Genomic DNA, 25,556 nt, shown 5'->3' with positions numbered 1-25,556 from the left:
GGAAGCACCTGACTCCAAACATCTCCTGCCAAGCAGGTGTATGCTCAAAATCTCCATTGGCAACAAGAGCATAGTCCATAATTGTTGGGTCGTGCGAGACGTCACTGCCGCCTTTTACTTAGGCAGTGACATTCTCAATCGCTTTGCCATTAGTTTGGACCTAATAAACTTCAAAGCTTGGTCCCGATTAGCGGATAATCCCATGGGCTTTGATGATCCAGAAAAAGCATTTAGGTCAGCTCAATTGCTACCTTATGCAGTTGAAATTCAGGTTAAAGAGGAAGTCACCATCCCAGAAAGGACCCGACAATTCTCCCTGGAAGTGAAAGTTAAAAGGGGACAAGAGTTGAAAAACCCTGATGCTTACATACATCTAAATGCTTCTCTCCAACAGCAAGGGTTGGGGGTAAACCCGACTCCATTAGTCAACATAGAACATGACCCCATTCTAATAGAGGTGGATAACAGCGACTTAAAGAGTATTACTCTAGCCGCAGGCACCATTATTGGAATGGCGGTTGATGACCGACATTTCTCCATTGATCTTGTAAATGAACTGTTAGGACCCATCCCCAAGGACTGTTTTGACAGTGACAGTGATGACAACGCAACACCAGACAGGATTTTTACCCGGCATGGGGGGAACTTCCTGGTGTACACTTCCTGCCCCTATGGTAAGGAAGATGTGACCTGTGACTTCAGGAGGGATGAGGTGATTTTCCAGGTCCATGAGGGCTGCCTTTCCCACCTGAAGCCTCCAGTCCAAATCAGCACTCTGACCAGGGACTTCTCCACCCAGCTGGAGGAGGCCGCGGAGATAGCCAAACCAGAAGTCTTTCCAGGCTTCAGGCAGATGGTGGAAGAGAGAGTCAACCTAGCTGATGCCTGTGTGACTCTGGAACAAAAGCAAAAGTTGAAACAAGTTTTCTTGGATTTCCAAGATCTCTTTGCGGTAGACTCATATGACTGTGGTCGCACTGACAGCCACACAACAACAATCCCCACGGACCCTGGCATGACTCCTGTGTTTGTGAAGCAATATCGCTTGCCTCTCGCATCAATGGAGTCCCTTACCGAAATAATTAAGAACCTTGAGTCCCGGGGAATAATCCGTCCCGTCCACAGCACCTTCAATAATCCGGTGCTGGGAATATTGAAGCCAAACGGCCAGTGGAGACTCTGTGCCGACCTTAGGGAGCTCAACAAACGGGTCCATACTTCCCGATGGCCTCTGCCCTACATTGACCAAGGGCTGGCCCAGATCCAGGGGTCACAGGTATTCACTGCAATAGACCTGACCAATGGGTACTGGACCGTGCCTGTCAGTAGGGAGGACCAATACAAACTGGCTTTTACCTTTGGGGGCCAGCAGTACACATGGACCCGGACTCCCTTCGGATACCTCAACTCCGGCAATGAATTCAACATTTTTCTACACAAGGCCATGCCCGACTTGGGTGCAAGGGGTAACCTGGCTTATGTAGATGATGTCCTCATCAAAAGTTCATCTGTGGAGGAACACATAGCGGAGATCCGTTATGTTCTGACACAGTTGAGGGCCGCCAGAGCAAAACTTTCCTTTCAGAAAGCACAGTGGTGTAGAACCCGTGTTAATTTCTTGGGGCATGAGATTACTCCTCAGGGTCTCTGTCCCCAGGAAAAGAAAGTGGAAGCACTTCAGAAACTGAAAGACCCCACAACTCTGCGGGAACTAAGGAGCCTCCTTGGACTGACTAATTACAGCAGAAAGTTCATTGAGGGCTACGCAGAGATCACCAGACCCCTGATTCATCTCCTGAAGGGGGGGGTCAAGTGGGAATGGGGTCCAGAACAAGCCGAGGCAGTAAAACAACTCAAAAGAAGCCTCTCACAAGCGCCTTGCCTAGCTTACCCTGTCAGAAACAAGGAGTTCTTCCTGGAGACAGGGTTCTCTAATACGTGCTTGACGGCCGTATTATACCAAAAGCATGACAAGGTCAATAAAGTTATCTCCTATGCGAGCAAAACTTTATCCTCTGTGGAGGAAAAATTCAACGATTGTGAGAAGGCACTCCTGGCGACGGTGTGGGCATTGAAGAATTACCGCCCGTTTATCCAGGGGGAGCACATCATAGTGGAGACTCCACACCAGCCTCTGCAATATCTCCAAAGTGACAGAATCCGGGCCGGAAATGTGAGTAATTCCCGAATTACTTCCTGGATTCTGTCAATGCAAGGCTTTCCTGTGGAGGTCAGATATGGCCAAAACAAGAAGAGTCCACTCGCGCAAGGTCTGGCTGACTTGCATGATTGTGCCAGAGAAAACTGTCTCGAGGACGAAAGTCTAAAAATAAAGGACAACATGGAGGCATACCTTAATTCCCCCCACAAAGTCTTTGAAGAAGACAAGTGTGAGGGAATGCCCACTGTCTATGTGGATGGATGCTCTTACCATGTCGACAACAACGGGGAGAAAGAACTGGTGGCCGGCGTAGGGAATGCATGGGTGAATGAGTCCCCAGAACCCTCCGCTGGATACAAAATTGGTCCCCGAAGTAGTCAGGTGGCAGAATTGATGGCTGTGCATCAGGCCATCCTCACTGCTGTCCAGCATCGACTCCACGAACTGGTCATAATCACAGATTCGGATTATGTACGGAACGGGTTTGTGGAGCACCTGGTTAATTGGAAAACCAGAGGCATGTTATGTGCTAACAACAAACCCTTGAAACATGGGAAGTTGATCCAAAACATTGATGATCTGGTCACCTCGAATGAGATGACCATCTATTGGAAAAAGATCAAGGGTCATTCCAAAGTAGAGGGACCAGACAAAACTGGAAACGACTTAGCTGATCAGCTGGCCAAAACCGGAGCCATCCAAGGGGATCTAATTGAGATTGAGTCCCTGTTGGGGGAAATCCAGGTCACTGCTATCACTAGGTCCCAGACAAATGCTCACAACGACCTTTCAATTGCACAATGGAGTAAGGAGACCCCTGATGCTGATTTGATTACAGCTCAAAAGGGGGATCCAATAATTGGTAAATTTTACCAGCACCTTGAGGACCCTGAGAACTTTCCCCTGACGGATACCGATTACATTGGGAAAGAGGACCTAAGAGTGTTGATGAAATGTCCAAAAATGTTCCGGATCCAAGACGGTTTGCTGGTAAGGAAATCCAAAGCTGGCCACGATCAGTGGGTGGTTCCTACCTTATTCCGAAGCCTGATGTTAAGTCACGCCCATGATGCGGCCACCGCCGGTCATAGGGGGTTTCACACAACATTGGAAATCTTAAGAGAGGTTGCATACTGGCCACACATGGGGCAGGACCTCGACCAATACTTGAAGGGGTGTCTTGTGTGTGCACAATTTCAGCCATCATCCCTCACGCACCGTGCGCCTCTCCAAAAGAGGGGGATGACACTGCCATGGTCAGATTTACAAATCGACTTTGTAGGCCCTGTGATTCGCTCGGCTAGGGGGAATAAGTACATGTTGACTGTGACATGCTTGTTTACCAAGTGGGTGGAATGTCTCCCAGCCCCAAATTGCAAGGCGGAAACTGCAGCTGCCTTGATGATTAACCACATCTTTTCCCGTTTTGGTCTACCTCAAAGGATTGAGTCAGACAGAGGTAGCCACTTCACCAGTGAAGTAATGACAAAGATGTGGGAGATACTGGGGGTCAAGAGAAAGCTGCATATTGCTTATAGACCAGCTTCTTCTGGGGCAGTAGAGAGATATAACCGGACAATTGTGAGCATATTAAAGAAGTTTGTGGCAGATTCTGGGCCAAGTTGGGATATCCGATTACCTCTGGTCCTAATGGCCATCAGATCTACCCCTTCATCCCGCAACCAAAATGTCACCATTTGAGTTGATGACTGGGCGCAAGATGGTGCTTCCGCAGCATTTGCTCTACAGGACCCAAGAGCAGACACTGATAAATGCCTCCACTACTCATGAGTATGTGGAGAATTTAAGGAAACACCTCCAACATGCTTTTGCTTACGCTCAGCGGAATCTAGAAAGATCAGCTGATAGCATGAAGACCCATTATGACCTGAAAACTTCCAGGAAGGAATATCAGGTGGGAGACCGGGTCTATCTATACAACTTCCAAAGGAACCAGGCCAAGCAGCGCAAATTTTTGCCTACATGGAAGGGACCCTTTGAGATCGTCGATAAGATCTCCCCTGTGGCCTACAAAATCCACATCCCCAAAGGTCCTTTGGCAGAGGGGGAAGACAAGTGGGTCCACATAAACCAGTTGAAATGTTGCCATCCCAGGCACACTCTGCAACAACTGGAGGAATCCTCTGGAATCCTAGCGGGTACTGTATCAGACTAATTCAGTTCCAATCATAAAACATACCACATCTAGTCTCTAACATACTGTGATTGTATGAAACTGTCTCTTAGTCATACTGTTTTTATTAAAATAAGAATGTAATGTTTCGTTATGATAAAATGCATATGCTGCCCCACTATCTCAACAGTGGTGGAAAAAATCGCCTATGAGTAGATATTGCCGCTTTTGCTTTATCATCCTAGGAGAGATGAAACCATGAAGGATGACCAAGAAGGACGATCCGGAGACCGGGAACGGAGATCCAATGGGCCCAGTGGACCGCCCAATACTCCCATCAGGACCGGCGAGGAGAACCGATCGATCAGTACCGGATGGAGAAGAAGATGCTGAACTGTGCCATCTACAGAAGAGGAAGAAGATTATGCGGACAGACCGGTGCATGGGTCAAAACCCTTGTGCACGCGACTCCCCATCGACTCAAATTCAAAGTGCAGTCGCGTGGGGGGGACTTGTTGGGTGTCCTGACCCACGTTTAAGCTATCCTGCTACAACATTTGGTGCTGTGGGCTTAGGAAATTCAAGATGGCGGAAAACCCACATGTGCGCCGAAATCCAGGAAAGCTGCGCAGTTTGTGCGCCCACCAAAATGGTTGCCTCACTTGCCACCCACCAGTGCGAGAATGAAAGGCCGGGTTGCCATGAGGGAAATGGGTTGCCAAAGGAAAAACAGTAGCGCCGGTTAGCTTCAAAGCGCTTTAAAACCACCATTGGACTACCCGCACAGTAGTCTGAAACCATTGGGAATGGCAATGCTGATTGCCAAATGCAACCTAGAAGTGTGGGGAATTCATTTCTTAAATCCCAAAAATGAGTGCAGTACCAGTACTCACCACTATCCAAAAGCCGGCGTTTTAAAACCACTCTGTGTGTTTCTGAAGGCAAGTCAAAATGCCTATTTCTAACAGTGCAACATGTGCAAAATATTTACTGAACACCAGCAGACATTGGCAGAATGGAGTTTTGTGTGCCTACAGAATCTGGGAAATGAAGATCATAAGACAAGGTTTATAACAAGACTGGCTGAGCTGTGGATTGCAGCAGTTTAAGTTGCACTGGATTTAAAGACACTAAAATCGAAAATGTTTAGATTAAATGAGTGACCTATGTTTGGTGTCACATGCCTTTGTAACTGTTGAAATGTCATAGTTTTGCACTTAGAATCAGCATTCTAGCTGCATGTGTAAAATTGCAAGTTAAGTTAAAAAGCAACAAAAAAACCTGCCAGTTAGCTGAAGGTCTGGCTTAAGGAACTTGATTTTGCCTAGCAACTACCCATCAGGAGTGAAACTTGAGTCACCACTGTGTTCCCAGGCCAACCTTCCTTTTGCTGCCCAAGCTAAGGATATGCCATCTATCTGATAATTGAATTATCTGTGCTCTGCAAGAGAGTGAACAAAGCCCTCTTCACTCAGGCAAAGGTTTTTATTACCGCAGTCGTAAATTGTAGCTTCCTCTTGGCAGGAGCTGGGAGGAGCACTGCCTGTGAGAGCAAGCTGGCTTGGCAGAACTGGAAAGAACCAGAAATTCAACCTTGTGCTGAGGGTAAACCACACCCCTTGGGAGCCAGAACATAACTTTAAAAAGATGAATAACTCATAGAGCGGACATGTGAAAATTTTATAAATGATACCATAATTCTTGTGATTTTTCTGCCCACAGTTTAAGACGTGGTAGGAACCGGTGGTATGTTCAGGGGGGTTTTAGCGGAAAAGTGGATATTACTCTAAATGTGTGCATGTTAAAAATCTGAAACTTCATCAGTTAATGTCCCTACCCCCTGCACACATGTATGTAAAGTTGGGTCCATGTCGGAAATTGAAAAAGCAGTTAAAAAGTCAATTATGTACACTCTTTGAATGCAAGCTCCGAGAATGAGCAGATTTGGACATAGACATGGCTAAATTCAGCCACACCATGTATATGTAATTTCAAACAACTGTGTAACTCTGAAGTATGGATTTTGATCATATATATATTTGGGTGCACAGATGATAAGGGAGGTTGTTTCAAGAGATCATAAAATGACATCAATCTGACTCACAGTTCAGTTTGCCAATCAAGCGGAGGAATGGAAGCCTGACCAATGACGAATGAGAGGGGCAAGTCTAGTGATGCAACACACACACCCATTCTCAAGAAACAGATAAAAGCAGAGAGTCAGGACACATAGAGACATTCAATTTCATCTGCCGCTGGAAGCCCTGCCGGAAAAATCCATACTTACCTCCATCAAACTCCAGAAAGCCAAACTAGAGACTTCAATCTATCCAGAGCAGAGACCAGACCAGAGAGAAAGCAGTGCTGTGCCTAGCAGAGACCAGACCAGAGAGAAAGCAGTGCTGTGCCTAGCAGAGACCAGACCAGAGAGAAAGCAGTGCTGTGCCTAGCCGAGACCAGACCAGGCGCTGTGAGCAGAATCCGGAAAGACCTGACCAGACTGAAGATCGTGACCAAGTCGCTTTCCTGTTCAAAATCTCTTGTGAGTACTTAGCAAAACTCAGAACACATCTCTTAGTTTAAATTCATCTAATTCAATCTATTTAACCTAAGTAGAACTGCCTCCTATCTGTCACCTGTCATTTCTAGTAAAATTTGTCATTTTGAAAAAGTGTGCGTTTAAAATTTACAAAACCAAAAACGACCTTTACTAAATTACTCATATCTCCGCAACCGTTTGGGCTAGAGACTTGCAATAACTTTCATTTGGAAGCTGAGATCCCAGGCTTTCCTAGGACCCCAAAACGGTAGAGATAGTCCTTGCGGTTCCTTTGTAATAGCGCTCGGCGCATCCGCGAATTTTGCCGCGATTTGCAATTTCTTCACATGTAAAAAAACTGCTGCTGCCTGATTTCATTTGCCAGAAATTCGTTTAACCTGCTAACTATCCCTGCATCATTGCTAGTGTGAGCCTGGACTAATATTAACTAGATACCACTCATCCTGAACCTCTAAAAGGGAATTAAGAGCGTTTCCAGCATATTTCTCATTCATTGCTAGCACCTATCAAAGCATTTGCCTGTGTTTTCAAACTTCTGTTTAAGCTTGCTGGATTGAACTGAATTACAGTTGATTGCATTTCTGAGAACTGTGTGTTTTCCTTCCATTTCCTTGCCTTGCATCAAGGGGGGGAGGGGAGTAGCCAGAGAAAAGTGATTACATTGTTTGGTTGAAATCATATTGCGTATTTTCTGTACTGCATTCATTGAATATTGCATCCACCTGAGCTTACATAAAGCATCCTCTACCACATTATACTTCTGTACCTATTTACCAGTGTGCTACCTTATCCATTTCATCTCAACTCCTTAGTAATTATAAAGAAGTGGGCTAGTGCCAGATTCTCTGTTGTTGATCTTTATCATATCAGATTAAGTGTGCTATTCAATTATTAATTTATTATAAAGTGTCATATATATATCTATTGTTTAAATTATCAAATAAACCTTTTAAACTTGCAAAACAGAACTACTTCTTGGCTCAGTGGGGTCAGGGGGATTCCAAGAGAGGGGTGTTATATAGGGGTAGTCATCCAGAACGCATGAACTGGACCTAAAGATATATCAATAAGGGTTTTCATTCAGTATTATAGACTAGGCGTTGACTTAGCTGTAGTGTTGAATTGAATCCTCTTACAATAGCGCCTATACACAATGTGTTTCAAAGCGCTTCAAGGCAAGGGAGGGAACAAGGGAAAATACAACCACATTCTTACAGGCCATGAACAGTAAGGATGTGAAATTAACTATCGTACTCGGCCTAACAACATTTCAGATAGTGCAAGAGCTAAGACATAGATAAGGAAGGGATGGGGAGAGTGGGAAGGAAATGGAAACAGACAGGCGACTACTGTACTAGGCCTGACGACATTTCTGGTAGAGCCGGAGAAAAACAAAAGGTGAGGGAGAGGGGTGCAGAAAGGGAGGGGAGGAACAAAACAAACGACTATCATACTAGGCCTGACGACATTTCAGATAGTGCTGGAGGGTTGGTGGGGAGGAAATAAACAGTAATGGGAGGGTGGATGAAACAGACGAGGCTGCTATCATATTAGGTCCAGGGACAATTCTGATAGAGTAAGTGCATAGAAGAAAGTAAGGGGAGGAGATAGGAAAAGGGAGAAGGGAAAGGTGGAGAGAAAAGAGAGTAAGCAGTCAAAAAGAGTGGAGAAGCAAGAGTGGAAAGCGAATACAATTGCAGAAGTCAGTAGTAGCACATAATGTTGCAAGCCAGGATACAAGGGGACTTGATTAGAGGCCATCCACTCACTGATTTCCTGAAGGCATTCTCCAATTTTTATAATGGTGAGTGTCATCAGCTTAAGACTGGAAACTGATTCCATGACGTCTCAAGATTTCCATGACTAGTCGAAGGTCTAGGTTGAACAAAAGAGGCGACAGTGAGGAGCCCTGTGGGACCCCACAGTCCACACTACTAGGAGCCGAAGTGAAGGCACCCAGTTTAACAGATTGTTGATGTCCCTCCAAGAAAGACCTGAACCATTGGATGGCTTGTTCTGAATCTTTTCCAATCGTCCTCAGTCGCTCCAGGAGGATCTCATGATTGACCGTGTCGAAGGTAGCTGACAGATCAAGCATCACTAGAAGTGAAAGCTTGCCCTGGTCAGCTACCATCAACAACTCATCATAAACTAACAGCAATGCTGTCTCAGTACCAAATTTAGGACGGAACCCCGACGGCAGGGGATCAAGGAGTGATTCCTCTTCAACAAATGCCTGAAGTTGGGAAGTCACCACCTTTTCCAGTATTTTCCCTGGCCAGGGGATACCTGCAATGGGACGGTAGTTTTGAAGCACTAAAGGATCCAAATTTGATTTTTTCAGAAGAGATGTTAGTGTAGTGTATTTGAGCATTGATGGTACTAATCCTTGATCCAATGATTTGTTAATAGATAATGTAACAAAAGGCGCAATTTCCACCGCCATACGTTTGGCTGCTACTGCTGGCAGGGGAAATAGGCAATCATTAGTTGGCTTCAGATTCTTCATCAGTGCACAGACTTCCTCCACTGTTACATGGTGAAAGTTAAATTGATTTTGTGGAACACTAACTTGATCATCCACAGAATTTAGCAACTTTGAAGAGAAAGGAATAGGATCTAGGGCTGCAATGTTATTCTTGATCGTAGCAATTTGCTCCAGAAATAAATTATTAAAGGCATTAGCTTGTACCAAGGATGCAGGAATGGAAAGGTCACTACAGCTTGTTCATATGTGCATATGATTTGACTGATTAAAACATGAATTCCTTCAGATGCACTCTGATTGTCCAGTACTGGCCTGTATCGAGTTTAATTCTATACATTAGAAAATCTAATTATTATTTCTAATTATTATTATTTCTTATGTTTCCTATTTTTTTCTATTCCTTACTTCTGTCTGAAATATATTCTTTTTTCATTCGGCTATGTATGCCTTGGTGTTCGTAATTTGATTTTACTTTATTATTTTCTTATCATTGAATTCTTCTCCAGTAATTAAATACCACGACTGGACTCTTCTTCTTGTTTCGAGAATATTGCCCCTTTTTTGCACTGCACTTATAGTTCCGTGCTCACCGATTCTGTCAATCGAGTTTGATACTTCCATTATGGAAGACTTTGTATCCCAATTAAACTAGGCCACCTTCTATGTCCAATAGTATTGCTTCCTAAAGCCTTTAGCAACATGGCGCTGGCTGTCTCTGTGACAACGGACTTAGATGCCATTTGCCGATGCCTACCATTCACATCACATCCACATTCATGAAAGGTATGTGTCAGAGTCGAGGACTCCGTAAAGACTAGGCACCTTCTACAAACTATACATTTTTGATTTAGATCATGTTCCTTTACCGATAGAACCTGCACGTCGGAACAGAGATTAAGTACCTTATGTGTGTATCTGAAATCGAGACGCTTTTGGCAGTTGACTCTACATTCGCCCTTGTGCGCATGATTGATTCTCGCCACCATCAATATGCAGATTTAGCTTTTCCTTTTCCTGTTTTCTTTAAAATCATTTTTATATTCAATGTTCTATTTGTCTTTCATTTTTATACATTTCTTTATGGTTATTTTCCAGTTTAACCAGTCTTGTTAACTGTGAATTGAGGGACCTTCCCACAACGTTATTGATCCTCGCGTTCCGGAATAATACATTTCAGTGTGTTAACGATATGTGTTGAGACTCCTTGCACGCCTGATTTTTTCCAGTAAGGCCTTCTACATTTAACCCACATTGAGGGATTGCCACCTATTAACTTCTTGTCCAAGATTAGGAGATTTATCCCCCCTGTTTATATGATCAGTTTACACCTTTGTATACATAATCTGTATGGCACGTGCATTTATTTAGGCGCCTACATATTGTTTCTTTCTTAGATTTGGCCTTATCCTTGGCTCATTAAAGTTCTTTTAAACACGACTGACCTATCAAAGAGACATCAGCCGCTCTTGCTGCACTAAGATACATATCGAGTGAGTCTCGACCCGGGCGATTCTTTATTCACCCCATCCCCATAGGTATGTTACTATCTGTGCTTTTGTGACTTTCTTGGCCTTTTTAAGAACTTTGAAACGTTTTACTTTCTCTTAAACTATCTCTCTACGTTTACTTAAAATACAGTGCCAGCACGAGGGATCTATGGGGTAGTATTATTCAACTCTGATTGAAGCTAGTTTTAAAATCACTGGTACCAAAAAATATGGTCTAATCAATCAATCTGAACTTTTGATAATCTCTAGAATGCGCGGGATGTTATTAATCGAACGTGGGCCCACTGTGGGACAATCATATACAAATATTGATCATATCTGAATATTGCTAGTAGACCCTGTAAACCATGTACACTAGGGATCAAGAGTTATGTTCAGGGCGAACATCTGTAAATATTAAGACTATTACCCTATTGGACTAATGTTGAAATTGTGATAAGTAAGCCTTTGAAGCTCATGATGAATTTGATGTACTTTGTATATACTTTGTAATGATTTGACTGTAATGCTTAAATTATTTCTTCCCAATAGTCCGTATTGGCCATTGAAGAAGGGGAACAAACTCCTTGAAACGTGTCGTCTCTGAAAACTGATTTTTCCCCATTACTTCTGTGCATATTTATTAATGCTTGATTGCTTGCTTGTTTGCAAATTTAATATCTTCTAAATCAATTATATATACACATTTTTCCCCAAAAAAACTTTGTGTGTGATTATGTCATTACTTCCTATACTTAATGTATATAAATACATTGAATCTCTAAAGATGTTTTAGTAATTGGCTTTTGGCCAACACGAGAGAGTGTGCAGGGTGACGGGAGGATTCCTAGGTTGAATCTTCATCACTTCTTTGTTTCTTGTAGGGATTTTGTGCCATGATCCCAGTTCCTCCCCCGCACCTAAAAAACATAAAAACAATTTATGACCTGATACTCTAATCATTCATTATCTAAAGGTGTACACCAGTCTCCCAACCCATCATCCAGTATGAAGTTTACCACATCCTCTCTCCATCTCTCTTCCGAATCATCTCTCCCTCTCCAACTCTGCACTCTCCCTTCCTAAAATCCAACCAAGCTCTCCTTTATGCCACCCGTGAACTTGCTGCCAGTAAACACTCCACTAAGTGCAGCGATCTCACTCTCCTAACTGCCATAGCCCTTCCAGCTCCACTTCCGGCGCCAACCCACGCAATCTCTGCCACCGGAAACAAAATAATGCATCAGCCATGCTGTTACCCTTTCGAATGCACCCATGTAGCCTTGAACACAATATTCCATCTCAGGCAGCACAACACAAACTCAAAATCCATCGCACCCCACTTAGCAGACTGTTCACCACATTGACCACCACTGCATTGTCAACATTGAAGTTCACCTTACTGTTCTGCAGCTCCCTGCCCCACAATGCCAAAGCCACCAGCAATGGAAAAAACTCAAAGAACGCAATTGGTCCCCTAGCAGCCACATTGATACTCTATTGAAATCCTCCAAGAAATGTAACCCTTATTCTGTGACACAGTTGTTTCACCACAGCCATAGAGCTCACCATGTTTCTTTAATATGTGCGTCCAGTTCCCACTACTGGGCACACAACATTCAGGTGCTCCAACAACTTCTGCATGACCACCAGCATCATCTTAGGTGCCCTCACAGTCTTCTCCAAATACTGCACCAACTTGCTCACCTTGTCGTCCGGTAATCATGATGTCGTCCGGTAATCATGATGTCATCGCCACTGAATCGAATTCAATCCCCAGAAAGGTCACTACCACTGTCATCCTCTCAGTTTTGTCCTATGCCAAAGGAACTCCCAACTCAACCATCAGTTCCTGAAAAACCTCTCCACTGATAAACAAAAATACCTCCTTCAAAACCTGATTTGAACATGAAAACCCACTGCAGGAATTAGGTGAAACACACAAAAAATGCACAAGATGCACATCCCATAGGCAGCACTTTGCCCACAAAAAATATGTTCCTCAAACTGCATCCCCAACAAACAAAAATCATCCGGATGCACCGGCATCAACCTGAATGCAGACTTGATAGCACACCATGCCATAAACGCTCCCTTTCCATTCTGTCTCACAAGCTCCACTGCCTGATCCACGCTCGCGTAGGACACACGCAATCCTCTTGCGCAATGAAATCATTAATTGACATGCCCTCTGACCATGACAAATGATGGATCAACTTGAACTCCCCTTCAACCTTTATCCGGCACCACCCCCAAAAGATCCAACCACCCTCCCTTCTGCCACCTCTTTCCCCAGGTTCAGTATTACAATGTCCGTTCTCTCCAGTGCAGATTTTAAGTTTTCCGCCCATCTCTGCACCCTAGGATCCTGATACCCCAACCTAAAACCCCCCCAAAACCCTTCCCCCAAAACCTTTGCTCTCTCACTGTCGAGGTTAAAACTCCCTTCAACCCTAGCCCTCCCTATGTCTCACTCTGCGAAACATTGCATGACAGGGTGCCATCCTTCACACCTGCTGCACTTGTTCCTGAACTTACAGACAGCCCTGGAGCATCCCTCCTCGTTGAAAGCCCAGCAGGCCGCTGACGGTTGCCCTCTGCCTCTCCCCTGTCACCTCCAAGGCAGGGCAACCATAAAAGGGCCATTAAGGCACAGGCAAACTGTTTTCTGTGTGTGACGTGGGTGCCGGACATGTGGGCGCCATCCAATGCAACCACATATACATGTTGATCTCACCCCACACCGCCACCTGATCCTTTCTCATACTTGCCCTGAACTCTTCATCATACCGCACCCATGCAAAACCACTGAAACTGACAAATGCATTCCTGATGACATACATCTGGGAGGATAGCTCAGTGGCAACGTGCTCGCCCTGGAAGCAAGACGACACAAAGCAACACAGGTTTGATCCCTGGGTCCGCGCTTAAAAACCTCTGGGTATTTAAGCATGTTATAAATATGCAACTAAGACAACAACAAAATCTGTAACAGCGCCTCAATGCCCCCGGGCTGTGTGAGCGCTTTAAAAATGCAAAATAAAAAAATATATATTTAAGCAGCGCCACACACCTTTCCCGGTACTTTTCACAGTGAACGCTAGCATATATCCAAAAGGCTGATATCCAATTATAGATCGAGAGTATGTGGATCCAAAAATACATCCACATACTCTCCCTTCTAAATCTTCTGTTTGGTAGCCGCCATTAAATGTGCATCCAGCGGCTTAGTAATACCCATATATGGTAACTTCTTCAACTTTTCTGTACGCTCCTTAGCCCCAGCTGCGTTTGCCTCTGCCACCACAGGTAACACCTCCTCCGATATGTTAGATGTCTGTACGTCTACCAAGCTCCTCCCCTATGCTCTCACCAATGTCCCACCCCATCATTCCTCCCCAATGTTAACTCACCCTCTCCAGCGATTACCACCTTGCCCCTCAAACTGACCCATGCAGCTGACCATTCCCTTTCTTGCTCACCTCTTGGAGGTCTGTCCACGCTGCCCAATCGCGCCATCAGGGCTGCATCCATGTCACTTCTCCTTTATTTCCTGATGGGACTCCTACTCTGGGGACAACACACATTCACAGATCTTCTCTGCGCGATAGGCCCACCCCAAGACCACCTTTTCTTTACCTCTGCTTGCTGCAACCTCCTGCATCTTCCTGCACTACCCCACCAAACCTTTCCCTGCTCTCCTCCTCTGCCCAATCCCCATGACCTCCCCTCTCCCAAACCATCCCCTCTTCCTCTCCCACATCCTTCTCATCTGCCATGTACCATCCTTGGTCCGTGATCCCACTCGGGCCAGGAATATCCTCTTCACGCCAGCAAGGGGCATTCACCCCAATGATTCTATGCCTTCTTCTTGGAGGGGCTGCACCGACACCCTCCTGTGCTGCTCTTCTTGGGAGAGGTGTTCACTGATCACCACCCACCCAGCTCTCTCTGACCAGGGAGGGACCCCAGAAAAGGTAGGCCTGCTGTATGGACATGCCCCTTATGGGCACAATAAAAAGTGTGCTCTGTAGTCTTATAATTATAAAATAGTTCCAATGTACATTTATTATTGTTTATTTTTATTTTACTGACCCGGCCTAAACCCCCTCACGCCTATTAGGCAGGGAAGGAATAGGAACATCGACCAAACGCAACACATGTCCCAACCGTTGATTGCTTCATGGTCCCTTTTAAACAGGGCAAAAGTGGCACTCTAACCCCAGCTGGCTGGCCAGTGCAGTGAACCAAATCACCTCCCCCGGGGGAAACATCCGCAGAGTCCCCAGGGCCCCTCTTTCATATGTTGTCAATAAAGAGGGGGGCATGAGCCCCTCGGGAGGTGCTTTTGTTACAAAGACCTGTGATTGTATGGCTAGAGGGAACAACTCTACATCCGATGCTGATTTATTGGGGCTGGATGAAGGGCCAAAGGTCAACAATGCTTATGACTTCTATCTGAACACCCCGCCGATTTTTACAGACTATGCATTTGATGCTAGTGACAGTTCGGAGTCTGGAGTACACACTAACCCTGGATTTGCTTCCCCTCGAGATAAACGCAGAGCCGGGACGCTAATCAGACTGTACTTCAGGCCTTAAATTAGGTGGTACCAAAAATGAATTCTGTTATTTTGGACTCAATAAGAAATAAATTGAACTTTCTGTCTAAAGTTCAAGGTGTACGAGCTCTCTTTTGAGTTCCAAACACACAGGCTACTGACGGATGGGAGGATTTACAAGAGGTTGACAGGCATAGGCGAGTGGGGCTGCAGGGTACCGTCATTCGCGCCATGGTGGCCAACCAAACCAAGAGGCGACTCGGGTTCCGTGTCGCCAGGGTTTACTGGTGTACACACCATCGAGTTTGCCAACCACAGGGGCCAGAAAAGGAGATCATGTCCCAGTTTACAGTGTGCTACGAGGAACAGCATCTACTTAACAGGATACTGGGCAGTCACACAGGGTGGAGGGTAACAGAAAGAGGCATCTCAGGGAGGGAGTCTTGGGGGAGAAAAGTAGACTCGATCATCTTCTCCTGGAATATGTATTGCGGAATGATAACCCTGAGTTGTTAAATAGAACTAACGTCTTGCCCTTTTTTCTGAAGTGCCCCTTTTGAGGGCTTTCCCCACCCGTGATATTGTGCGGTATTAGGATAGATGCAGTCATTTTGGACAGCCCTTCCAAGATAGTGTCTGATGTTATCCTGTCCAAAGTTACTTACTTGAAACAATTGGGATACAACCTAATCCCCTATAGGCCTGTAGTGGAGAAGGGTCAACCAATTCATACAGGTGCCTGTAATGATCTAAATCCTAAGGGCATTCTTACATCGGCTGATACATTAGGTCAAGGAGCGAGAGAAGTACAGATGGTATATATACAGGACTGGATTCTATCCCAGAGGACAGACAGGTTCTGAAACTCTATGTGAAACCCCTTGAAGAAGCAAGAAAATTGAACTTGCTACCGAAATAGCTGGAACAATTTCCAAACTGGCACTAGAGAGATCAATTCATGAGATTGAGACTGAACTTGTTTACAACGAGAGAGATTCTGAGCCGTAGAAAGAATACGAGAAGTGGAGCAACCTGTAGATTGTGTCAAGAAGTGAACTCCTTTGAGTCAATAAACCATCTGGTACTGTTGTGTCCCGCAATGAAGGAGTCCAGATTAAAATGAATAACAGAAGTCACTAAGAACTACGGCTCAAGATCAATTGATGATTGCTGGCAAGAACTTTTGTTGGGAAATCAAATCTCGCTTACCCTGGCACCGGTGAAACTATTGATGGAAATGTTTACAAAAATCAGAATGCAAACTGGAGAGTTGAACTAATATGGTGGTTCTCAAAAGAATGAAACGCTTAATGGAAATAAAAGAACTTGATCTTAAATTAACAAAACCTGTCAAATGTTTTTATGTATTGGAGAACCATGTAAAGCCAACAAATAAATAAAAACATTTAAAAAGATGACCGCTCTAACACCAACCACATCCACCAATATTTATGATTGGTGGTGGTTGGCGGGTGCGTCATTCGCAAAAAGGACTGCCAAGTTGTCTTTAGTACCGGGAATTTAGTTAGGGTGGTTTTGTGGAATTCATGGGGTCGCTGTTATTTATTCACAAATCCAACCTTAAGGAACCATCTGAAAAAGTATGAAATTAGATTTTTGCAAGAAGCCTGGCTCTTAGAAAGCCCACTGCAGATGACTTTATTATCTCCTGTGATGAAGTTGCTCAGAAGTGTGTTGGGACGGCCATGAAATCTTGTGTGGAGATGACAGTGCAAATACAGTATAATATACACTCAGGGCCTTTATCTGTTGTTGTGTCTATAGCTATTGGTGATAGGTGTGTTAAGTTGCTTGCAATCAACATTTACTGGCATGTGGAAGTGGCACCATTAAGGATTATCTGTGGAAAATAACTAAATGTATCAATGAGTGGAGAAAACCACATGAAATGGACATGTTATTATTGCAGGAGATGCAAAGTCAACGTATGCACAGGCTAACACTTACCATGACAATACTCTAGTAATGTAGGAGGATTCTGCTCGTGCAAGGGGGTCCAGGGAAATGGATGGACGACCTGTTTAAATGTAATCGGGTTATTTATGTTAAATGGTTCCAAGACAGGGAATGTAAATGTGCAAGCAACTTGGCGAAGGGGCGACAACTGTCTTGTGTTAGACGACCTTTTTGTAGATAATGCCATGTTTATACTCTGTTCATATTTCAATGTCGTGGAGACCGATCTTAGTAACCATAATTAGGCTATTGCTTGTTTCAGTTTAACCATAGAAAAATGCGATGGATCATGTCCTGCTAATCTGACAACTAAAGCCGGAAAGTGGGTGGGTGGTAACAGACTAAGATGGAACGGAAAGAATGTAGCTTCGTTTAATGAAAAGATGGAAGTGATTAGACTATCCACTTATGGATGGAAGATGGGCACTTTTAATGTATGCCATTTTTCTTCCTTCATAGATAATTCGATGGAACTTGTATGCAGCCGGGTAGGTAATTTGAATAAGGAACAGAAACCAAAACAGCATGTTCATGCATTTGTTCCTTGGGTCCAAGAGAGGAAAAAAATATTGAGGCTGGAAATTCGCAATAAGGATATGACTGTGTTGGATATGATTAAGTGTAAGTATGAAATTAGGTAAATCAAACAAAATTATAAGAATTGCATAAAAAATCACTGTTCCGGGTTGTGGCAAAAAGACTGTGAATCTGTGTTGGATATTATTAAATCACGGGAGGACACACATCTTTGGTCCGTTAATAATGTGATTGAAGGCATGCAGGTGTGTAAGCAATTGGATCCCATTCCGGAAGAGATGCGGGCGGACCATTTTCAAGCTTTGTATGATAATGGAATGAATGAAGCAACGAGTCAATAAAGTTTTAAGGTGTTTAATAATGCTGATAAAACCGAGAATTGGTCCTTAATGATAACAAGAGAGGAGGCCTGTGACCTTATCATAAAGGCAAGTACGTCCTGGTCGGTGGGACCAAATGAACAATCACATATCTTTGTTCAAAGCCAGTCCAGACTGTTGGGCTACAACTCTGACCTTTTATCTAAAAAATATCCCGCGGAAGTATTAGTTTCCTGAGTCATGGAATAGCTCCAAAGGCATGCCAATTTTGAAAAGAGGGGTAAGAACATAGCCAAATAATTATAGACCAAACTCTTTAATGGTTGCGAACAGTTAATTATTTGCATCAATATTGCTCTCTCACTTGATGAACTGGGCATAGAGCATTGGAAGACCAATGAAATTTCAGGTGGGGCTTAGAAAGCATTTAGGAACATCTCTAAATGACTTCCGGCTTAAATGCTTACAGCATCTAATTTGGCTGGGGAAGAGATTTACATCATTAGCAGCCTGGGCGGGCGAGCCAGCCAATCAGGTGGCTAGGAACGTAGGCTGACATACCAGTGAAAGCCCACGTTCTATGCTGCCTAATGGTCGGCTCCCCACCCACCAACATCCCCCCACCCAAACCTGCTTTTTTAAAATCCCTCCCCCAATACCACTTACCTTGTTCTCTGCGGCGGCGAGTCCTGCCGCCGCAGGTGCTGCTGCTGCTGCGCCCATCCCCACTCTGGCCGCCATGGAAATGGAAGAGGGGCTCCATTCGGAGCCCCGCCTTCCTATTGTATTATGGCCAAGTCACGGCGTCCAGTGCACGGAAAGAAAATACTTACCATTTGACCAACAAAGACCCATTAGCACCCGCGTAGCATGCTACACGGGTGCTAATGGCGATACCCCACTTGTGGATCGGCCCACCCTGTGGGCAACGGCCTGCCGCCCTTGTTAAGGGACCCTCACTTCGCTCGGGCCCTTCATTTGAGTGCTGGTACATTACCCTGGGTGTAGGCCCGCCACCTCGGGGCATATCGCCTCAAAATACGACGCATCTATTGATATGTCCTTTGCATTTTATGTGGTGCAACACGGTCTATTATGGAAGAAGTTGGTGGGCTGCGGGCTCCCTGATGGATTACTTTAATTATCTAATTATGCAGATAACTTGTCCGGAATATATTTACTAAAATGAGTCTAAGACAGGGATGCATTCTGGCTCTCTGACTTTTTAGATGAGCACATAGAGAAGGAATCTTTCCTCCCTCCAAAAAAGGATGATGTCAAATTCTTCAGTTTGGATTATGGTGAGGATTTTTTTATTATTGGATTGCAGTTTATGCTGGTAAGAATTTCCTAAAAATGTAATACATGTAAAACTAAAACTTGCCATCAAGACAAATAGCAAAGTATAGTTGGATATTGAATGGCTAGAAGCTAGAGAAAGTAAATCCTTTGGTATATTTGGGATTTACTATCACTAGCAAAGCAAATAAGCAATGTATAACAGAAATGATGAAGCATAGGGCCAACGTAATGTCAAATCAGATTAGCAAGTCAACCATAAATATGGAAAATTCACAGTCTGTCCCCTGTGAAACTCTACAAAGGCAATGTAAAACCCATATTGCCATATGGAGTGGAAGTTTTGCAAATGTGGTTACTGGAGATGCTGGAGGCTGGGATATGGCAAAGAGTTCTGAGATTGCCCAATTGTATTGCAAGGGCTTTTGTCATGGCTATCTGGTCCGATAGTACAGCGAGTAGAGCGCTCGCTTTGACATCCGTGCAGAGCCTGCTGACACAGGTTCGAATCTCGACAGGGGCCAAACTCAGCTTTTCATCCTTCCGAGGTCGATAAATGAGCACCACACACCGTGGGTGACAAGAAGCAGCGCTCAGATACCTTGGTGTTTGTAGCGCCAAGAAATGTTAAATTATTATTATCAGATATGAGCTGGGTTTAAGATGCATGCGAGCAGGGGCCAACTGGCAATATCTACTGCTATTTCGGACGTTTCTGTTTACTGATTTAGCACACATTTTTCAAACTCGAGGGAAAAGCCATTTGGACTTTTTGTGGAGTATTGTATGAGAATTTTAACTGAAATAGAAGTGGCCTTTGTGAAAAATCCATTTTCCACAAAATGAAAGCTGTACAATAAAGACTGGGTGGCTACGATGGACACTTTCCACGCCTATAATAAATTAGATCATTTGCACCTGGAGCATAGGAGGCTGGGGATGGTGGCTCCTTACCTGAATCTTCTTCATGAAGTAAAATGTGAATGGTATTTCTCAGATTTAGATTCGATATTCTCCAAACGAGGCACATTCTATTGAGGAGGAAAATGATTTCCGGGGAGCCAGCCTTTTGCAGGCTCTCTGGGAACATTGGTTCAAGAGGAGCAATGAAGCATTTGATTATATTCCGTCCTGTTTGAATAGGGTATCAAGATTGTATTTTTATCGACAGGTTCAAGATGTGCATTTTATTGATGGTGAAAATCTAATGTCGGAGACTATTAGGTTCCTCACCTCTGTTGCTAGGGCTGTTGTCATTTTTTAAAGTGTCTTAAACTTCCTGATGTTGACTTTATATAGTATAGTTACACGATTTGCGCCGAGGCGGCAAACCCTGTAGGTAACAGCCAGCAGCCCCAGTTAAGGGCCTGAGCACGGTGAGGGTCCCTTAACGAGGGTGGCGGTGCCGTTACTGAAATGGTCGCCCTCCCATTGAGGGGCATATCGCTATTAGCACCCATGTAGTTGCCTACGCGGAAGCTAATGGTGGCTTTAAAAATGTATTAAATATACGTACCTTTCTTGAGTGGCCCGGCACCCTGCAGTGCTGCTGTCAGGGAGTCCCTTTTCCAATTTGATGACTGTGATGTCATCAACATGAAAACGGACTACCCAAGAGCAGCACTGCGTGGCACCAGGACGTGCAACAAAGGTACGCTTACTTATTTTCTTTTTCACAAAAAGTCACCATCACACCAGTGTAGGAAACTACAAGGGTGCTAATTGGTGAAGGGGGAGCGGGGAAGGGTAAGCAGCGCTAGCTGCCCAGGCAACTCAGAAAGCGGGCTTGCACCATACAGTACAGCCTGCCTTCCGAGCCTCCTGATTGGCCAACGGCCCAACCTAGGGTGGTAATATTTATTTCCTGTTCATCAATATAATCTATCTTTATTTCTCTTAAGTTTGGGGGAGATAAATTGCTGGTCAGATGTATTTGTGGGAATTGTAATTTCAGTTTGTTGTTGTAGATGAAATGAAAGGAGGGAACTGGATGTATTATTGTTTTAGATATATCTTTAATTACATTTTGTAAAGGTTGAATGTTTTTTTGTACTAAAAGCCATTTTTTTAAATACATTTATTTCATATGTTTACATCACCTTTCATATTGGGAATATACTCAAACAATCCCCACATCACTGTATACAATAAATGGGATACATCAGTTCTGAGACTTGTAAAAGAAAACTGTCACTCGCTGCATCCTTCTGTGTTTTGCGGAACCAGACAGTCTGTTTCTTCCATTTCTGTTTGATCTTCACATTCTAATAGCAGTTTCAATTGTGTGAGGGAAAGAGGGAGGCTTGCCATACACAGGTGATAGTTGTATTTGCATTACTGTAGGCTGAATTCATCCGCCCTTCAGAGGAGTTGCCTAGCTGTGACATGCAAACTGTCCTAAAACAAAGCCTATTGATGACATTAGGCGTGCCCTGCTTAGCAGAAATGTGAAACTCATGTGTTGAGCATGGAGAGCTGGACAAGCATTCTTCACCCAGCTCAGTTTTCCCGGTTTTTCTTGCAACCTTTCTAAAGTTATTGGTTGGGGAGCTGGTCAGAAACTATGGGAGCGTGCTGGCAAGCAGACCATACACCCACTCTCTCCCTTCAGGGCGGTTTATAGATTCCCAAATGCTTGAACCATCTTGACGACAACAAACATACCGTCCATAAAATACAGGTTCTCCAGAACAATGCCTTGAGAGCAGCTCTTAAGATCAACAGAAATGAGCATATATCCTCTGCTAGAAGAAAATGCAAATGGCTATCCACTTTTGATAAAATTATACTTAAGATTGCCTCCCTTACTCACAAGTGTCCTGACAATAAAGCGCCGCCTTACCTCACGGACAGGCTATGTAAAAGAACGTCGACCAGACCTACAAGAACAGCCAACATGAACTGCCTCCAAGTTCCGCGATCCAAACGCTCAACCATAGGAGGACATAGCTTCCCAGTGAAGGCTGCGCAGTTGTGGAACTCCCTACCCCCTGGCATCAGAAAACCTCAGCCCTTCTCTAAATTCAGATAGAATCTGACCAATTGGTTAAGGGTAAAAGATATCTAATTACCCGGACCATCACCTCTCTTGACGCCCGCCCCTCTGCTCTTGGAATACGTTCATTTAGGCTTGAACCACATCCCGGAAGCACTGAGCGCACCCATTACTAAGCTACTTGACATTGTTTTTTTCTTTACAATGTAATTGATCTTGGTGCCACTCGACCTCTAAGTCACACTGTATATAAACAATGTTATATTGTAATGGGATGATTATTTCACACACAGGCACTCTGTAATTATAAAAATAATTTTATTGTGACTTAGTTTACTATGAAACTTTACACATAAAATATATCTTAAATAAGAACAAGATTATAGTGAGAAAATTATCAATAGTTAACAAAACAAAAAACATTGCATAAAAGATACCAAGAAAGGCAATACATTATATTCTCTAAATATACATTTCCTAAAACCATATAAAACAGCTTCAATTTTAGATTCGCATTTACATTTACAATAGTTCTGGAGCCATGGCTTACCACATACTGCCATATGATCTCTACTGAGAGTTTCAGATGGAATATCAGTCTAAATACCGTAATGTTACGGATCCTATACAGATAAATGCCAATGTTGGCCAGCAATCCTTCATGGTTTCCATCTTTAACTATACATCGACTCTTCCTTATGTCCACCTATATGGTTATCTTAAGTCTTATTTCCACTTTCAGCCAAATATTGTACAATGCCATCAGGAGCCTTATACTGTTTGAATTAATACAGTGATGCCAAAATAGTTCCTCATAGATATAACCTTGGTTATGCACAAACGGCCCCAAACCAAGGCTTATGGTACGTGACATTTTGCAACATTCGGTCAGTACGTGTCTGGCCGTTTCTAGCCGATTCACTTCTTTACATAACCGGCAAAGCCGTAATTCTAGGGGGATCATATCTCTTCTACCTGTTGTCATTAAGGTAGGCAGTTGTTCAAGCCTTAGAAGTAATATAAAACGTCTAAGTCTCCTATCTGGGCATAGATTGAGATATCTCTGCAGATTTTTGTAGTTATACAGTCTATACTGGACGAACTGATAGCTTTTCAACTTCTGGAGATGAGCGTAATTCTCCAGCCAGTCCCAGAGCTCAATGCGTTTAACCAGGGCCCTTTGCGTTTCTATAGTAACACTGCCTTCTCTAATTTGCCACCCAATGGACTTTAGAAATTTAGACATTTGCTCCTTCAAGGGGCACGCGGGTTGGTCTTTCGAGATCTCTAAGTAGACCGCCTTAAGTAGCCCATTCTTAGTCTCCTCCCTCATTCTCAGATATAGTAGGGCTCGCTTTTTTAATACAATCGCTTTCAATGAGGTCAGCCCCAATTCTAGTCTTAGTATTGCCATTGGGATTCCCGGTGGAAGGCCCAGGATAGAACGCCAAAATTTCCCCTCAATCACCTGCAACCATTTCAGGTCAGAGTTGAGGAGGGCTTCTAGACCATAGGTGATCATAGGTGATAATACCTGCACGTACAGTTGTCTCGTTCCCCAGATAGTAAATCCCCCCTGTTTCACTGTGAATCTATGGAACAGTGCAGTCAGTTGGGTTGCCTTTACATTGCGTGACTGCTTGCAGAGTACATAGTCGCCGATACTCTCAAATTCTATCCCTAGATAGCGGTAATGAGGAGAATAGGCAATGGTATCTATACCGACTCTAAGCTGTACACGTGTGGTGTTCTTGATGGTGAATCTCATTGCCTTAGTTTTATCCAGATTAATTTTGAGGCCGTTTCTCTCAGCATATTCCCATAAGGCAATGGCCGACCTTCGAAGCCCACCAATTGTGTGGTCCAAAATAACCAGGTCGTCCGCATAGGCCAGGACAGGGCAGGTGGAATCTCCTATTTTCGGAGGGCAATTTGTCGCTGCCCTAATGGCCTCCGGGATGTCATGTACATACATGTTATAGATCAGTGGGGCCGTGACACATCCTTGTTTAACCCCCCTATTTTGGAGCACACTTCTAGTGGTGTGTCCTTCCTGATCTAACTTTACTTTAGCAGATGTGTTCTGATGGAATAATCTAAGATAATAGGTCAGGCCATCCGGGCAACCCATTGCTTTTAACTTCCTCCAGAGGGCCTCTCTTGGAATAGAGTCAAATGCCGCCGAGAAATCTATATGGAGGGCATATAGTGGTGGTTGCCCACTTGATCTGGCACGTGTTCTCAGAAGATCCAGCACCATGATATTGTGTGCCGTCGAGTATCCTTGCCTAAAGCCGCTCTGAAATTTGCAGAGTATGTCTGATTGCTCTACCCAGAGCTGCAGCTCCTTTAGAAGGAGAGAGGCAAATATTTTGCCCGTGACATCCAGCATTGAGAGTAGCCTATAGTTGCTAGGATCCGCTCGATTACCCTTCTTAAAGACTGGTATGAGCACCGCTGTTTGCCAGGATCGGGGAATTCTCCCTTCTTTTAAGATCTTTTTAAACATTATAGCTAACAGGGATGCCCAGAATTCAGGATGCCCCTTCATCACAATATTTGCTAGACCATTCGGGCCCGGGGCGCGGGAAGACTTTAGTTCGGAGATTGTATTCAGCACCATTTGATATGTCACATTAAAAGGGGGGTTAGATGGCCTATAAATCAATGTATGAGGTTCCTCTGAGTCTGCTTTGGAATTCCTATTTTCGAGGAAGGCTATCCATGTTTCAGCATTAATAGGGTTAGCTATTGTACCTTGTGTAGTGCTTTGCGCATCACCCAGCAGTTTCCAGATGTTCCGCGTTTTGCCTGTACAGATCGTATTAACTAGTCTTTGCCAGGCCTTGATTTTATCTAGTTTCCGTTTGGCCTTGATCATGGCTCTATATTTGTTTTTAATGCTCCTAACCCTCAGAAAATAGACGTCTGGGGGGTGAGCTTGTCTCTTGGCCAACCGGAGTTCAGCTCTACGCTCTCTTTTCAAGTTTCTCATAGCTATGTCAAAGGGAGTCATTTCCCTACTGCAGCTAATCA

The 25,556-nt window shown here is 44.1% G+C and overlaps 1 long non-coding RNA gene across 1 annotated transcript in view; it reads left to right on the top strand.

Annotated features, from left to right (window-relative positions):
- LOC138522430 (uncharacterized) overlaps positions 1-25,556 on the top strand; it is a 242,055-nt gene that overhangs the window by 78,484 nt on the left and 138,015 nt on the right. The window contains exon 3 of the long non-coding RNA XR_011283313.1: positions 17,829-17,990. This is a non-coding gene — a long non-coding RNA (uncharacterized lncRNA). The remainder of the gene's footprint in view (positions 1-17,828; positions 17,991-25,556) is intronic.

Source organism: Ambystoma mexicanum, chromosome 1q, assembly GCF_040938575.1.
Source record: "Ambystoma mexicanum isolate Mex_15411 chromosome 1q, UKY_AmexF1_1, whole genome shotgun sequence".
NCBI lineage: Eukaryota > Metazoa > Chordata > Amphibia > Caudata > Ambystomatidae > Ambystoma > Ambystoma mexicanum.
The sequence above is the reverse complement of the archived record's forward strand: the minus strand, read 5'-3'. Positions and strand labels throughout refer to the sequence as shown.